At 39.8% G+C, this 16,671-nt stretch overlaps 1 long non-coding RNA gene across 1 annotated transcript; it reads right to left on the bottom strand.

The window, feature by feature from the left end:
- Positions 1-2,006: 2,006 nt before the first annotated feature.
- On the bottom strand, positions 2,007-2,630 carry LOC311288157. Its single transcript, XR_014626900.1, has 4 exons — positions 2,574-2,630; positions 2,327-2,391; positions 2,165-2,226; positions 2,007-2,079 (listed from the first exon to the last, which is right to left on the bottom strand). It is a non-coding gene; the product is annotated as an uncharacterized lncRNA (long non-coding RNA).
- Positions 2,631-16,671: the final 14,041 nt, after the last annotated feature.

Below are 16,671 nucleotides of genomic sequence, written 5' to 3'. Positions count from 1 at the left end.
CTTGAGCTCTCTTTGAAATTCTAGAAAGCAACATGGTTTTGGTCCAGTGCTCTTAGGCATGACATGAATGCCTCAAAAAAGAAAAAACAGCTGATTTTTTTTTTTTTTTTTTTTTTTTTTTTACTGTATTTTGTTAAAGGGCCCTTGTTATAAAAATAACATTTAGTTTGTATACAAATACAATATGTTGGTTAGCTTTGATGCCATATACACATAAAATTTAAAGTCTGGCAACACTTTATTTCAATGGTCAACTTTAGACATTCTACTAACTATAAGTAACTTTTCAACTACATGTCAACTAGCAGTCATTAATATCTGCTAACACTTTATTTTGATGTTCCTCCAACAAAAATTCTACTAACTATAAGTAACTTTGCAACTACTGTACATGTCAACCTATTCTCCTTAGCCAAACTCTAACACCTTACACTGTTAGACTTTTCCAGGTTTTTTTACAGTAACTTACTGGCAACACTGTTGCCAGTAAGTTACTGTAATTAAGAGTTACAGTACCAAACCGTATTTCAGTTTTACAGTATGGTACTGTAATTGTGTACTACAGTACATTACTGTAAAAACGAAGCTAATCAGTACACTACTGTAATTATTTTTATTTGTACTAAATATAAATTAGATTTCATTATTTTGATATATGATTAATTTTATTTTTATCCTACATAAGTACTACTGACATACAAACAATTAGACACAGTTATCACAAAATAAAAAAAATTTTATTTAAAACATTTCATATATATCACAAAATAAACAGTATGCCAATGCTGGAAATGATGTGTGAAATGTTTACACATTAATGGGTGATTTAGGGATAAAGTTTTTTTGTGTTAATTTTAACTCATTCATTGTGTTAATGATTTTAACAAAGTAAATATGTCAGAAAGGTTAGCACAAAGATGTGTAAACGTGTTAAATTAACACATTATGTGCTGTCCTTCACTGCACACATTGTTAAAAACATACATAAAATCATAAACAAAACGTTAGCATTTGATAAAATGAATGTATTGGTTGTTTAGCTTATACAATTATTATAATGAAATATCAACCATTACATTCATAAAACTGCAGAATATAAATACATTTTTAAGCAGTCAAAAAGGAAATGTCCAACACAGAACAAAACACAGTTCTTTTCACAATACATGACACATAACCCCACCTTCAAAATAATTTCACTTATTTACAAAAATTTGTTGGATTCATGTGCACTGGTGGCCAAAAGACGTGTTTAAGTGTCTTAGGCCTGGTTTCACAGACAGGGCTTAGATTAAGCCAGGATTAGGTCATAGTTCAATTAGGCGTTTAAGTAATTTTTATAAACATGCCTTAGAAAAAGGCATTACTGGTGTGCATCTTAAGACAAAACAAATGTACTGACATGTTTTAAGATCAGTCAGTGCAAGTTTCTTTCAGTTGAAATAGCTCAGATTTACATTTTAGTCTAGGACTAGACTTAAGCCTTGTCTGTGAAACCGGGGGATAATGTTTTTGAAAGAAGTCTCTTTGATGCTCAAGAAACATTTCTTTTTATTATCAATGTCTGACTGTCTACTCCTCCATCTTTTCTACAACACAGGAGTAAAAATCATCATTAAAATAATCTTTAAAAAGCCAACACAATGGTTTTGTCCACCTTTGAATAAATGAACTTCTCCAAAGATTGGTTCCTGTTCAGAACTTGACTGACAACATCAGAATGTTCCCTGGTCTGTGTGTGTGTCCACAAACACAAATGTACTCTGTCCTTCAGAGGAGATCCCGGTTCCAACACTATATATATGAGAGAGAGAGAGAGAGAGAGAGAGAGAGAGAGAGAGAGAGAGAGAGAGAGAGAAAATATTAGTGTCAAATTATTTTTAACCTCCTTTTTTTTTTTTTTTTACAAAAACTTAAGAATATATATTTGTAAACAGCTTTTGTCAATAAATAGCATACAAAAGAACTATAAATTAAATTATGCCAGATTAAATTTTAATACTTACAAATCCTAAATTCTCTCCAAAAATGCTGAGATCCATAGAGAGAAAGACTGAAATCGATGATTTTAGCCCATTCCTGTTTGAGACAAATACACACAGTAAGACACATGCAAGAAATCACTGAGTGATGATCGTTCTCCTTCCTACAGTAGTTAACCCACCTGTGCGCTGATGTTAGGACCTTCCTGGTCAGGTGGGACTGCAATGGTAGAGAGTATTTTGCCTAATAAAATATCAAAATAATGCAAAAATATTAACTTAAGTTGTTTAGAATTCTAGATTTGGTATGAATGAATTAGTGAGAGTTTTACTGCAGTGCTTACCTGGATACATTTAATCTGGTGAGACTGAACAAAGACAATGGTCCATCTTCTGATTGGTTCATTTGCTGTGTAATAAATATAAAGTTTGACATGATGCAGGTAACTTATTTGATATAAAGTTAGACAATTTTATAGAGATTTTATAAGATATTGTACCTAGTCTGCACCAGTGGCTCCAAAGCACTTTTCACATATTGCTAATCATTTCAGCAAACTTATCTCAAAATATATCACAAATGGCCTATACCTCCGGAATCTTGCTAGAAGTCACTGGCGCGAATTGGCGCTTTGTTGCAGTTGCCTTTAAACACATATAAAAATGGAAGTAAATAATACATTTCGATTTCATTAAAAAAACTATAATATGTTATAGTTTGCAAACAAATGCTAAAACTATAAAGGTTCTCATCAGTAGGCCAACAGTAGGCCAATACAACTCAAACAGAATTTCACATTAGTTAATGTATTGTTAATGTAAACTAAGCGTTGCTCGTTGGCATATTTTAACTCGACAATTCAATAATCTAATAATAAGTCTGTAAAATGAAACGTTAGCGCAGTTTACCGTGGTAAAGTTCGTTACCGCCATGTTGACGACGAGTAACGTTATAACATAGGTTAAACTGGGCACAATCCTGTCAACACACACAGAATGTTTTTTACCTTGCTTGCTGGTCTCTCTCTCGGTGAAGTGAATTCCGTCTCTTCCCCAGGCCAGACACGAACGGCGCGGTCCAACAAAAGACAGTCAGAACCCAGTGATATTACATTGGATGCTCCGCGCGACACGACAAATCCCAGACAGTGTATAGTTATGCGCCGCGGCCGTTGTATTTCTAATATAACGTAGGCTACGGTACTCCGAGTCCAAGCGCTCGCACTATTTCTGACAAGGGAGGGACAAACAGGTTTGCATTTTGTATTAATGGTCCGGTCGCTTCAATGTGTCCTATAGACAGCCTCTGGCTATTATAGCGTTGTAGACACGCGGTGTAAGGCAAAAATTAGGAAATAAAAAGCACGATGGAATGGTGCCAGCCAGAGAGGCTGTTACCTCAAATACAGTAGTATACTGCAAATTTAAAAAATACAGTAAGTCTCTGTATGTGGTGTTAGACAAATACAGTAGTATACAGCAAATTTACAAAATACAGTAAGTCTCTGTATGTGGTGTTAGACGTCACAGAAAATTCCCATGATGCAATGGGAATCACAGTTATTTACTGTAAAGAGAAATAGCAGTATAATACTGGGGGATTTACAGTAAATAACTGTAGAAATTACAGAAAAGTCTAACAGTGTACCCTAACCTAACAGTCTACTCTACTCTACTGAAAGTGAGTTGACATGTAGTTGCAAAGTTACTTATAATTAGTAGAATGTCTAAAGTGGAACCAAAAGTGCTGGAGTGACCTGAGTGGGCAGGCCTGAAAATAGATGCCGATGTTGTGTTGTTTCTGCTCCATACTTGAGTTACATTGGTTTTACTCTGTTTCACAGAACCAAGATAAGATGTTGTTGTAATGTTAGCTCTAACAACAGGACAGTTTTGAGTGTCATTGTTTGTCTGGAGCTGATGTGCTGTTGGCGACTAACAACCAACTCATGTTTTGTATACACTCTCACTTTTTGCTCTTCCTTGTCGTTCGTCCATCATCTTGGCTTTATTTTTTGTGAAGAATTATTTTTCTTGCTAAAGAGACATCCACTGTTGCATTGCGTGTTCATGCATTTTAGGGTTGGAGCAATGAAGGGAGGGGTGTGTTTGTTTGTGTTGATTTCAAATATCAACAGCATTTCTCAGAAATCCCTAACTGCACCTTAAACACCACCAAGTCATAGATTTATGTAACAGGAACAGCATATGTGACCAAAAGTGCAAATCTTATTGGTTGGCCACGCGTTAATCGCAGTGCCATGTTAAAGAAAAATAGTTGCATGGAATTCATGTGAATGTTCATGTTTATCGAAACATATTGTAGCCTAAAACATAAGCTAAAGTCTATAACAAGCCCATTCTGTCTCAAAAGGAAAAATTTCAACACAGGAAAGAAAACGTCTCGGTTACGTATGGTAACCCACGTTCCCTGAAAGAGGGAACACAGACATTTGTCGGAAATGGGAATCTTTGCAGAGAGACCAATCTACTTCGAAAGAGAAACTAAATGAGCCAATGCACATTGACATGCGATAATTGCGCCAGCTGCTTCTATCATGCAGTAAGGGTATATAATGAGTAGCAGGGGCAACGCATCTTTGGTTTTCGCTGAGGAGCCGAGCCAGGGACCCAGCCGTCTGCAGTGATGGTACAACAACATGGAAACGGGACGAACGTCTCCATTCCCTCTTTCAGAGAACTTGGGTTACCATATGTAACCGAGACGTTCCCTTTCATGTCGGTCACTCCAACGTTCGTCGGAGGGATCCGACAGAAATTGGATCCCTACCAACACGGAGCAAATAGACAGGGCAACACACTGGAGCAAATAGACGCACATATCTGGCCGACCAGGCGAGAATGGTGTAGCAAGGCGACACTTGAGCGGGCTCCCCGTGCTACTGGCCACTTGGGGCGAGAATACGGGAGGATATCGGCTCTACGCGAAGGCTATAGAATCTAGCAAACGTGTTGGGTGTCGCCCAGCCCGCAGCTCAACATTTCAGCGAGGCGCCTTGAGCCAATTCCCAGGAGGAAGCAACACTTCTAGTTGAGTGCGCTCACAACACGAATGGGCACGTCTTGAGACCTATACGCCAAGACAATAGCATCCACTATCCAGTGGGCTAACCTTGGCTTGGAGACAGCCTTTCCCTTCTGCTGGCCTCCGTAACAGATGAAGAGCTGGTCTGAGGTCCTAAAGCTTTGCATTATGTCCACGTATAACCCCAAGGAGTGGACGGGACAGAGAAAAGCCAGGCCTGGGTCTGCCTCCTCCGAGGGCAGCGCTTACAGGTTCACTACCTGGTCTCTAAAGGGCGTGGTAGGAACCTTGGGCACATATCCGGGCCGGGGTCTCAGGACAACATGAGAGTCAGCCGGTCCGAATTCTTCGTCAACCAAAAACGCTTGCAGGTCCCCTAGCCTCTTGATAGAAGCCAGTGCCGTCAGGAGCACTGTCTATAGTGACAGGATCTTTAGGTCTGCTGACTGCAGCGGTTCGAAGGGAGGTCTCTGCAGTGCGCTGAGCACCAGAGACAGGTCCCAAGAGGGTATAGAGGGGGGACGAGGCGGATTTAGTCTCCTCCCCCCCTCAGGAACCTGACGATCAGGTCATGCTTTCCCAATGACTTACCTTCAACTGCATCGTGATGCGAGGCAATAGCGGCGACATACACTTTGAGGGTGGAGGGAGACAACCTTTGCTCCAACCCATATTGCAGGAAGGAAAGCACAACTCTAACCGGGCATCTTTGGGGGTCTTCCCGTTGGGAAGAACACCACTCAATGAATAGGTTTCACTTCAATGCATTGAGGCGCCTCGTAGAGGGGGCCATAGGGTGCCCCGTCTCTGAGAAAGCAGGTCCTTCCTCAGAGGAATGGGCCAGGGAGGGACTGTCGCGAGGAGTACTAGTTCTGGGAACCAGGTCCGGTTGGGCCAATAGGGGGCCACTAACAGGAGCGGCTCCTCGTCCTCGCTGACTCTGCACAAGGTCTGTGCAAGAAGGCTCACTGGGGAAAACACATACTTGCGTAGGCCTTGGGGCCAGCTGTGTGCCAGTGCATCTGTGCTGAGGGTTCCGTCGGTCAGGGAGAAGAACAACTGGCAATGTGACGTGTCCAGGGAGGCAAACAGATCTATCTGTGCGGCCCCAAAGCACCCCCAAATCAGCTGGACCAAGTGGGGATGGAGTCACCACTCTCCCGGAAGCTTAAGCTGTCGTTAGAACTCGTCGGCTGCACGATTAAGCTTGCCAGGGATGTGAATGGCACGAAGAGACCTCAGATGCTCCTCCATAGGAGGAGATGGCGGGTGAGTTGCCATATGCAACAGGAGCGCAGTCCACCTTGCCGGTTGATGTATGCAACGGTCGCAGTGTTGTCTGTACAGACCAGTACATGCTTGTCTCGAAGCGGCACTTTGAAGCGGCTGAGAGCAAGACGTACTGCTAGCAACTCGAGGCAATTGATATGCCAATGCAGCTGAGGCCCCATCCACAGACCCGAAGCTGCATGCCCGTTGTACGTGGCCCCCGAGCCGGTGGCAGAGGCATCCGTGAAGACCACATCATGCCTAGACACTTGTTCTAGGGGAACACCTGCCCATAGAAACGAAGGGTCCGACCACGGGCTGAAGGTTTGGCGATAGTGCGGGGTAATGGAAACCCGATACATGCCGCTCTGCCACGCCCATCTCGGGACCCGGCCATGAAGCCAGTGTTGAAGCGGCATCATATGAAGCAAACGAGCGGCGTTACTGGGGCTGCGGATGCCATACGCCCCAGGAGGCTCTGAAAAAGTTTCAGTGGAGCCGCTGTCCTGCGTCTGAATGAATTCAAGCAGTTAAACACCGACTGGACGCGCTCCTCGTGAGGTGCGCTGTCTGGTTGACCGAGTCCAGCACCATACCGAGATAAGAGATCCTCTGCAGGGAGAGTTTGCTCTTGTCCCAGTTGACCCAAGGTCCCAACAGGCTGAGGTGCCCGAAGGGAAGGACTTTGTACTGATACGCCCGATCCTCAAAAGCAAAGCACAGGAAGGACCTGTGTTGAGGAAGAATCGAGACCAGCGGGATGGTCTGGGGCGAGCTAGCCAGGCTCCGAGAGACTGTACCAGTGGGACCAGCGGAACCACAGACGTACCACGGAGGGGCAGCGAGGTGGAGGACAGGGAGCCAACCCAAGAGGCACTGAGGCGACTCGGAGTGGGGTCTGGGTGTGCGGTGCAACACTCACCTGGCTCCACGGGTGGACAGAGGATGCGTGGGAAGGCTTGACTACGTTATCGAACCGCATGCTGCTGTCCGCTGGCTATTGCAGAAGGGTAGAGAGTGGTGAGGTTTCGTAACGGGGCACACTGTCAACCTCACCCTCTTGCCAAGAGGGGAACGAGAGCTGCGAGGCATAGCGTCGCAAGCTGCCATTCTGGTCCTCTTGGGGAGAGGGGAACGAGAGCGGCGAGGCATGACGGCGCATGCTGTCGTCCCCACCCTCGTAGCACCCAGAGATTTCAAAAACTGCTCTTTATTGAAGGTGTGGGTACTGCTGGCTGAGCCGCCAGAGGTGTAAACATTTTTTTTAATTCTGCACCCGGCCCTCCTCCGGGGAAAGAACACCTTCATCCCGGTCCGGGTCGCCCATCTCAGAGGTGATTTTTCACTGACCGCTCGGGGGGTGAGACGAACGGTGTTGTTTCCCTGCGAGGCTCAGCGTCACAGTAGAGCTGGTTGTGGCGGAGTACCCCTTTTTTTTTTTCAGGGGAACGACACCCTTGGCAACGAGCAGACTGAGGGGCAGCCCACGAGTGCTCTTGAAGCACAAAGGGGCAAGCTCTTGATTGCCGCAGCCTGCTTCTGAACTGCGGAGAACTGCTGGGCCCAGTCCTCGACAGTGTCGCCGTAAAGGCCACGTTGTGAGATGAGAGCATCGAGAAGGCACACTTGGCGATATCTTGCACCTCTGCAAGGTTTAGCCAGGGGGCGCTTCTAGACCACCAGGGTGGACATCATCTAGCTGAGGGCCAACGCTTTGACTTAATCTCAGTCAATATGAGCAGCTCAACCCCGGCTCAGAACTACCCTCCTGCATTATGAGTGTTTCGGCCTTCCATAGTTTCAGGGTGGCCATCACATGTAGGGTACTAGAGGCGGCCTGCGAGTAGCACTGCCACCCCACCACCGAGGATTTACGAGAAAGGCAAGACGAACAATGCACCGACGTGGCCATGTTCTCCTCAGGTCAGAACGTTCTAAGAACATTCCCTGTTAGCTGAGAATTTGTTAACATTACTTAATGACATCAGGAACAAAAATGAATAAATTTTTTTACAGCATTTATTAATATAGGTTAATGAAGACATAAAAACATACAACTGTTTATTGTTAATTCCTTACTAACTTTTTATTGTGTTTGTAGACCTTAACAATTGAAAGTCAAGGACCAGTCTTATCTTTCTTCCTGATCCCCTTAGTGTTTATTACAGGAGAGCAAGGTCAGTTCCAGCATTGGCTGCAGTGTTGGGGAGTAACTAACTAACTAAAAGTGGAAATGCTCCCAGCAAAAAAAAAAAAAAAAAAGAATGTTTTGCTAACTGTCCCATTATGATATGAAAAATGCTATTTCTGAGAATGTTCAAAACAAATGTGAAGTGAACCAATGTATCATTATGCAAACATATGGGGATGTTACTTTTATAATGTTCTCTGAACATTCTGAAATTAGTAAAATTAGAATGAACGATGTAAAATTAAAGACCAGATAACTTTGAAAGAACATTCTATTAATGTTACTGGAAGAATGTTTCTTCATTACTGTGAGGGAACCTTGCTAGAACACTAGCCAGAACCTTTCTGAATGTAAGTTAATGTAAAATGTAAGCTACTACTAGCCACATCATTAGTGTGACAGTAGCTAAGCTGTTGACTCACTAAATGACTGTCACATTTTTTCTTCATGTCACATTGTGTTGCACACAGTTTTACAGCTGAGTAAGATGATGCAATAATCAAATTAAATCTTTAATGTGCTCTCCTTCATGTAGTTTGGAAAAGTCTGATTAATTTTAGTCAATCTTTTCATTTGGACAGTTTGTGTAAATTAGCCAATGCAAAAATGCAATGCAATTCATTTTGTCATGCTTGGTTTTGGGTTTTGTATTCTCTTTCATGTTTTCATGTCTTTTATTTTGCGTAATATATTAATGTGTCTATATAATATATTAATTTTCATTTGTTCTTTGTTCCTTTCTGATTGGTTCATTGTTTCATTAGGTTCAGGCGTTTATTGTTGCTCATTAGTCTTTGTGTAGTCCTCATGTTTCATTGTTTCTTTGTCTAGCATTGTTCCCTTTTACTGAGTTTAAGTTCATGTTTTGTTCAAGTTTATCGTCAAGCCACGTCTTTGTTTATTTTTGTATTTGTTCAGGTTTTTATAAATAAACTGAACACTAAACATTTGAGGCACTGCATAGAAATGTTGGTTTTATGTGATGCTCTGATTGTGAATATAAATGTTATTGTCTAATACCTAATTAATTAAGGTATTTTTAATTAATTAAAATGTATATATTTAAATTATAATGGATATTTCATACTCAACTCAACTCAGTAAGATTTTCTTTTAAATAGATAAATACTTGGATTCAGCAAGGATGTCTCTATGTGATTTCTAACGGATCATCAGCTAACAATGTTTGGTTCCCAGATATCCCAGAACCACTGAATTAGTGAGACATGCTTCAGAGGCCCGCAGCAAAGAAAGTTACAGTATTTATGATCTGTATGCTTTTAATACTACGTTTGGCTTCATATTTTTAGTAATAAAATTGGATTCATCTGAAAGATATAATGTGTTTTGACTGATCTAATCCAGATTTTAAAGTCCCCCCCCCCCCCCCCCCCCCCCCCCCCCCTTAAAGTCCCCAACTCATCTTTGATCACCAAAATTACATATTTAAAGTTTTTTCCTTGAAAATAAATTGCTTCATGCCTTGAATAGCTTGAATGTAACTCTACACTCTACACCCTTGCCTCATTTAGTATACATGGTTCTATGAATATGCAAATGAGCCCCTCCTCCACTCACTCACACCAGCTCAGAGATCCACTCGTTGACGATCACACGTTGACCTGATTGGTTACAAGCTAGTTTGTGACGTCAGAAACACCAGCGATTTCAAACCGTGTTTTTGAGACTGTCTTTGATTCACTGCAGTTTTAAGGAGAAAATACCCAGCAATGGTGTTGACTTAAGAGTTTGTCTTAAAGCATATTAAAAACACCACAAAGACATATAAACAACATTAAAAACTTGATTTTCACCACAGTGGGACTTTAATAAACTGCGGTATGCACTTTATGAAAAATGACACCTCTCAGTATAACATGGTTACCAATTAAACTAGAATAACCTGCAGGGGAACGTTCAGTGTAGGTTCTCGTTATGGTTTAAAAAAATAACCTACAGAGAACGTTCCTATTCTTTCTAAAACATATTAAAACAAAACATAAAAATTATTACAACATCTGACTGCTATAGTGTATGTCTATCCCAGCTCTCCAAATACCTGTTGTACCTATAGGTTAATACAGTCATGATCTCCAGGAGGCTTTTTTGCACATTGATTAATTGAATTAGCTGAACTATGGGTGTTTTATCATGATGTAAACACAACTATAGCAGAGTTAGTATTGTTTACATGGAGAGGATGCTTTTATAAGACCCATGATATGATCTTCTGAACACCCTTATACAGGGGATCTGTTTTGATGTATGAAATACTACCTTGATTTTGCACAGATAAAGGGAGTCAGTTCTGTTTCTGTACTGGTGCTCGTACATGACTCTTGTTTGCACATGTCCGCAAGTGCATTTTACGATCCATAAGCTCTGCAAGTGTCAAAGTCAACAAGCACTGTTGTATTGTGTGAGGATGATTTATAGCTGCTGTTTGATATCAGAAACTAGAAAAATCAGTTCAGAGCTGCCGGTTGACATTCTTAACCTGCTCCAGCCCTTGTTTGTTCTGAAAGGGTGTTTCCTTGTAAAACACAAGGTGAAGAACTGCTTTATTCCTCACAGCATCAATGCAACAAATGTCAAATAAAATCGTCTCTGGAAATCAGTGACAACTATATCCAAGCAGTTACTATCTATAATGATCAATGACAGATGTATTCTGATTTGATATATGTATGATCATGAAAGATAGATATGGCTCTCTCTTTCATACGCATTCCAGTGGTTCTTGATGAGATTTGTTTTGATATGATTCCAAATGAACCCTGCTTTGATTCTACATGAACCTGACATTGCCAGTTCTCCCCTCGAAAGATGAAACAGCCAGTATAACACAAAGCTGATGAAGATAGTTAATACACAGATTTATAGGCAACAGCTGCATTATACAGTTTTTCGCACTCTTAAAACCTTCAAACCTTCACCCATTTTCTCACGACACTAAACTCAAAAACAAATCTTTAATGCAATTCATAAAACTCCTGACTCTTCTGGCAAAATTAAACAATCGCATCAACCATTTTACCTGTACTCAACACATACTGTAATACATGCATAATATATAAACACACTATACAGAGCATTGATTAGACACTATTTAAGAAAATGGAGAACAGAGCATATTGTATACAGTAAACAAATTTTCCAATTACATAAAGTATTGTTATCACAACTTAGTAAGATGAATACGTAGTGCAAGTATAGTAGCCTATTAAATTTCTGTACATGCACTCGCATACTGTAAAAATGCAGTAGTCAAACTGCAAAAGCCCAATCAGTTGACTTAACTTAAAAAATTTGAGGAAACCCGTTGTCTTAAAATGATTAAGTAAATAAACTTCCTGCTTAATTGAAAAAATTAAGTAATAATTAAGTAAAAAGGTCACATAACTTAAGTTTTTCGTTTATTTACTTAATCATTTTAAGGTGACGGGTTTCCTCAAATTTTTTAAGTAAGTGATCAGAACACTTTTTACAGTGCAGTACACTCAAATAAATAAATAAATAAATAAATAAATTCCTCCTTGTCCACCACCTCTGACACATAGGCTACTCTTCCTCCTCTGCCTCTCAGATTGTTTCCATCCATTGTTCATATCAACATTCAGTGCAGCTGTGTCACCTGAGCTCTCTGAACCGGCTTATATTTCATGCAGTTGATTTGATCACATCATTAGAAACAAGTGTGAACAATTTTGGGTCATTGTGTGTAAACGATGACAACTATGTTACGTTTAATTTTTGCCACTCGTGTTTACTGTTTTCCAACACAACTGCATCGCAGTGCATAACAGCCAATATAGCCAGGTTATTTTAAACCCCTATTTACTGTAATAGTCATGTCCTATATTTTTCTCAGTGAATATTCTGTTTCACCTGGATATACACACATTGCAAAATATGTTTCACCAATGTGACAATTCTAGATTTGACAAGTAGTCTCTTGGACAACCAAAATTTTCCCTAAAAATGAATCAAAAGGATCTGTTCTCCCCCTGGTGTATAGCATCTGTGAGTGTTAAGCGAGCTGCTGATGTCTTTGAACAGGCAGCACACACACAGATACTGTGGTATTGTGGTTATATGGTTGTTATCTGAGGACAGAAATAAACCACCTTTACAGGATACTAAGAGAAGATTTATTGGGGAACATGTCAAATCTTAAGCAATGCGTGTGTTTGCTTACTCTTTAGACACAGATAGTGTGAGCAGATATGTTTTGTGTGTGTTTACATTAAACATGACGTACAATATAAAATGTTTTACGTGTGTAAATATATAAACTCTGGAATCTCTGTGGTGTCTCCAATATTTAGTGTGTTTACATGTAAACAAAACTCTCAAAACTATTCTGTACTGCAAAGCTGCATTTTTAGCATCATTACTCCAGTCTTCAGTCATGATATATACATATTTTTTTTTTTGTATAATATTATATTTTAATATATTACACTTTGATTGGTCAGCCATTCATACTTTTCAAATAACAAATTTTTAGGATTTTGAAAAAACTGCACTAACTGTATCATCAGGTTTTACACAAGCTTGTGGAGTTCATGATATATATCTATATATATATAAAATATATATATTTTAAGACAAACTAAGCAGCTTTGCAGTTTCTGCAGTCTGTTTCATACTGTATATATTCTTAATGTATACACACACCTTTGCTTGGTCTATAATGAATACCTCAGATTGAGCTTTTCACTCTGATTGTTTATCTATTACTAAATGACTGAATAAGCAAGCTTTGTCTATTACTTTTAACCTAACCATGACATTTGTACAGTTGCATAGCATTATATAGGTGATGTGACTGTTGCAACTGCGCTCATGGAGATGAATTGCCCAATGACAAGCAACCAGTGTTAGTAGTGAATTATGCTGACAAGAAGTATTTTACATTACAGTAAAGTTATTATTCTCAGATTATTAGCAGCTGGAATCTCACATCTGTCATCCAAAAACATGTCATGAAGCTTAATGCTCCATGTAAACGAGTTCCTTGCAATGTACAGGGAATCAATAAATCTTGTATAAAGGCTTTCCTCATGACTGTTTCATACCCTCAGTATAGTAGGCCTAGTTAAAATGCTCCATGGTTGAAGCACTCACAGCATTTCTTCTTTCTACCCCACTTCCCCTGTTCCCAGTGGATGTTTTGGAGCTCTTCCTGTGGTGTGTCACTGTCTGCATAAGTCCTGCTGTGCTTCATTAATAGCTGACACAGAGGAGCCAGATGACTGACAGTAACCAAGCTGGATATTCCGCTGTCCACGTCAAAATCTCAGCATGGATCCTGACTGTTTTTTTTTTAGTATAAGAAAGCTATGAACGTCAAAGAGACAGTACTTGGCTGCAAGTATCTGATATTTTATGCATCTTTTTGATTATGTTCACATAAGTTCACACAAGATTAAACATTCTGTCAGTACAGAATTGTTGTTCTGAACCCAAATGCATTGTTCATGCACTTTCTCATACGTTGAAAGTTTGTGACCCATGAAGTAATTGCACCAAAAGAAAAACACCATATATGTACCATAAAAGTGACTAATGCACTATAGCTATTCCAAGTCTTCTAAAGCTAGTTCATGTAAGAAACAGAGACCAAACGTAGGTCACAATTCACTGCCACTTGGCACTATTACAGCTCCAACACATTCATGTTTTTAAAACATAAACACTGAATTATTATATGACTGATGCCCATCCAGTTCCCCAAACTTGACCTTTCTAAAGGGAATAGCTTCATAACATCAGACCACAGATGGAGAACAACTGAGAACTTGGGCAATCATGTGGAATTGTGTTTTTTTTTTTTTTTTTTTTTTTTTTTTTTTACTGAAAATTGTGCCAAAAACTCTGGAGTCTCTGTGGTGACTCCAATATTTAGTGTGTTTACATGTAAACAAAACTCTCAAAACTATTCTGTAATGCAAAGCTGAATTTTCAACATCATTACTCCAGTCTGCAGTCACGATTCTTCAGAAATCACTCAAAATAATGAATAATGTAACAAAATAATGTGCTTATTTGATGCTCAAGAAACAGTTCTGATTATTATCAATGTTGAAAACAATTGTGCTGCTTCATATTTTTGTAAAACTATGATACACTACCAGTCAAAATTTTGGGTAAGATATAATTTATGATGTTACAAAAGATTTCTATTTCAAATAAATACTGTTCTATTGAACTTTCTGTTCATGAAAGAATCCGGAAAAAAAAAGTGCAGTTTCCACACACAAAAAACAAACAAAAAAAAACTTAAGCAGCAAAAACTGTTCCCAACATTGATAATAATAACCATTATTAATAACTGACCCTCAATAAATAATTGAGGAGCAATTCGGCATTTCAGAATGATTTCTAAAGGATCATGTGACATTGAAGACTGGAGAATTCAGCTTTATTCAGCAATATATACACTCACCTAAAGGATTATTAGGAACACCATACTAATACTGTGTTTGTTTCCCTTTCGCCTTCAGAACTGCCTTAATTCTACGTGGCATTGATTCAACAAGGTGCTGAAAGCATTCTTTAGAAATGTTGGCCCATATTGATAGGATAGCATCTTGCAGTTGATGGAGATTTGTGGGATGCACATCCAGGGCACGAAGCTCCCGTTCCACCACATCCCAAAGATGCTCTATTGGGTTGAGATCTGGTGACTGTGGGGGCCATTTTAGTACAGTGAACTCATTGTCATGTTCAAGAAACCAATTTGAAATGATTCGAGCTTTGTGACATGGTGCATTATCCTGCTGGAAGTAGCCATCAGAGGATGGGTACATGATGGTCATAAAGGGATGGACATGGTCAGAAACAATGCTCAGGTAGGCCGTGGCATTTAAACGATGCCCAATTGGCACTAAGGGGCCTAAAGTGTGCCAAGAAAACATCCCCCACACCATTACACCACCACCACCAGCCTGCACAGTGGTAACAAGGCATGATGGATCCATGTTCTCATTCTGTTTACGCCAAATTCTGACTCTACCATCTGAATGTCTCAACAGAAATCGAGACTCATCAGACCAGGCAACATTTTTCCAGTCTTCAACTGTCCAATTTTGGTGAGCTCGTGCAAATTGTAGCCTCTTTTTCCTATTTGTAGTGGAGATGAGTGGTACCCGGTGGGGTCTTCTGCTGTTGTAGCCCATCCGCCTCAAGGTTGTGTGTGTTGTGGCTTCACAAATGCTTTGCTGCATACCTCGGTTGTAACGAGTGGTTATTTCAGTCAAAGTTGCTCTTCTATCAGCTTGAATCAGTCGGCCCATTCTCCTCTGACCTCTAGCATCAACAAGGCATTTTCGCCCACAGGACTGCCGCATACTGGATGTTTTTCCCTTTTCACACCGTTCTTTGTAAACCCTAGAAATGGTTGTGCGTGAAAATCCCTGTAACTGAGCAGATTGTGAAATACTCAGACCGGCCCGTCTGGCACCAACAACCATGCCACGCTCAAAATTGCTTAAATCACCTTTCTTTCCCATTCTGACATTCAGTTTGGAGTTCAGGAGATTGTCTTGACCAGGACCACACCCCTAAATGCATTGAAGCAACTGCCATGTGATTGGTTGATTATAATTCGTTACATTTATATAGCGCTTTTTCTGAGACCTCAAAGCGCTTTACATATGGAGATAATTGCATAATTAGATAATTGCATTAATGAGAAATTGAACAGGTGTTCCTAATAATCCTTTAGGTAAGTGTATATATAAATATACAACAGTTATTTTAAAATGTATTCATATTTCAAAATATTTCGGTTTTTATTGTATTTCAATCAAATAAATGTAGCCTTGGTGAGCATAAGTGACATTTTAAGAAGCTCAAAAACATTTAAAAAATCATAATTATTCCAAACTTTATACTGTATATGCTGAATAAGCAATCAGAGTGGCAATAAAGGTATTTACATGGATATCAAAACAACAACCATATGGAGAACAAAAATAATAGTCACACATTAGATTAGGGTCAAATTCTCACTATTAACTAACTCCTAATTACTGCTTATTAATAGTTCTGTATAATATAGTCATGCTGTATATAGTCATGCAGAATAAGGCATTAATGTGTGCTTTATAAGTACTAATAAACAGCCAATATCCGAATGATAATCATGCTAATAACCAAGTTAATAGTGAGAATTG

This window comes from Rutilus rutilus (assembly GCF_951802725.1).
Source record: "Rutilus rutilus genome assembly, chromosome: 3".
NCBI lineage: Eukaryota > Metazoa > Chordata > Actinopteri > Cypriniformes > Leuciscidae > Rutilus > Rutilus rutilus.
Note: the sequence above shows the minus strand (reverse complement) of the source record. Positions and strands in the feature narration are given on the sequence as shown.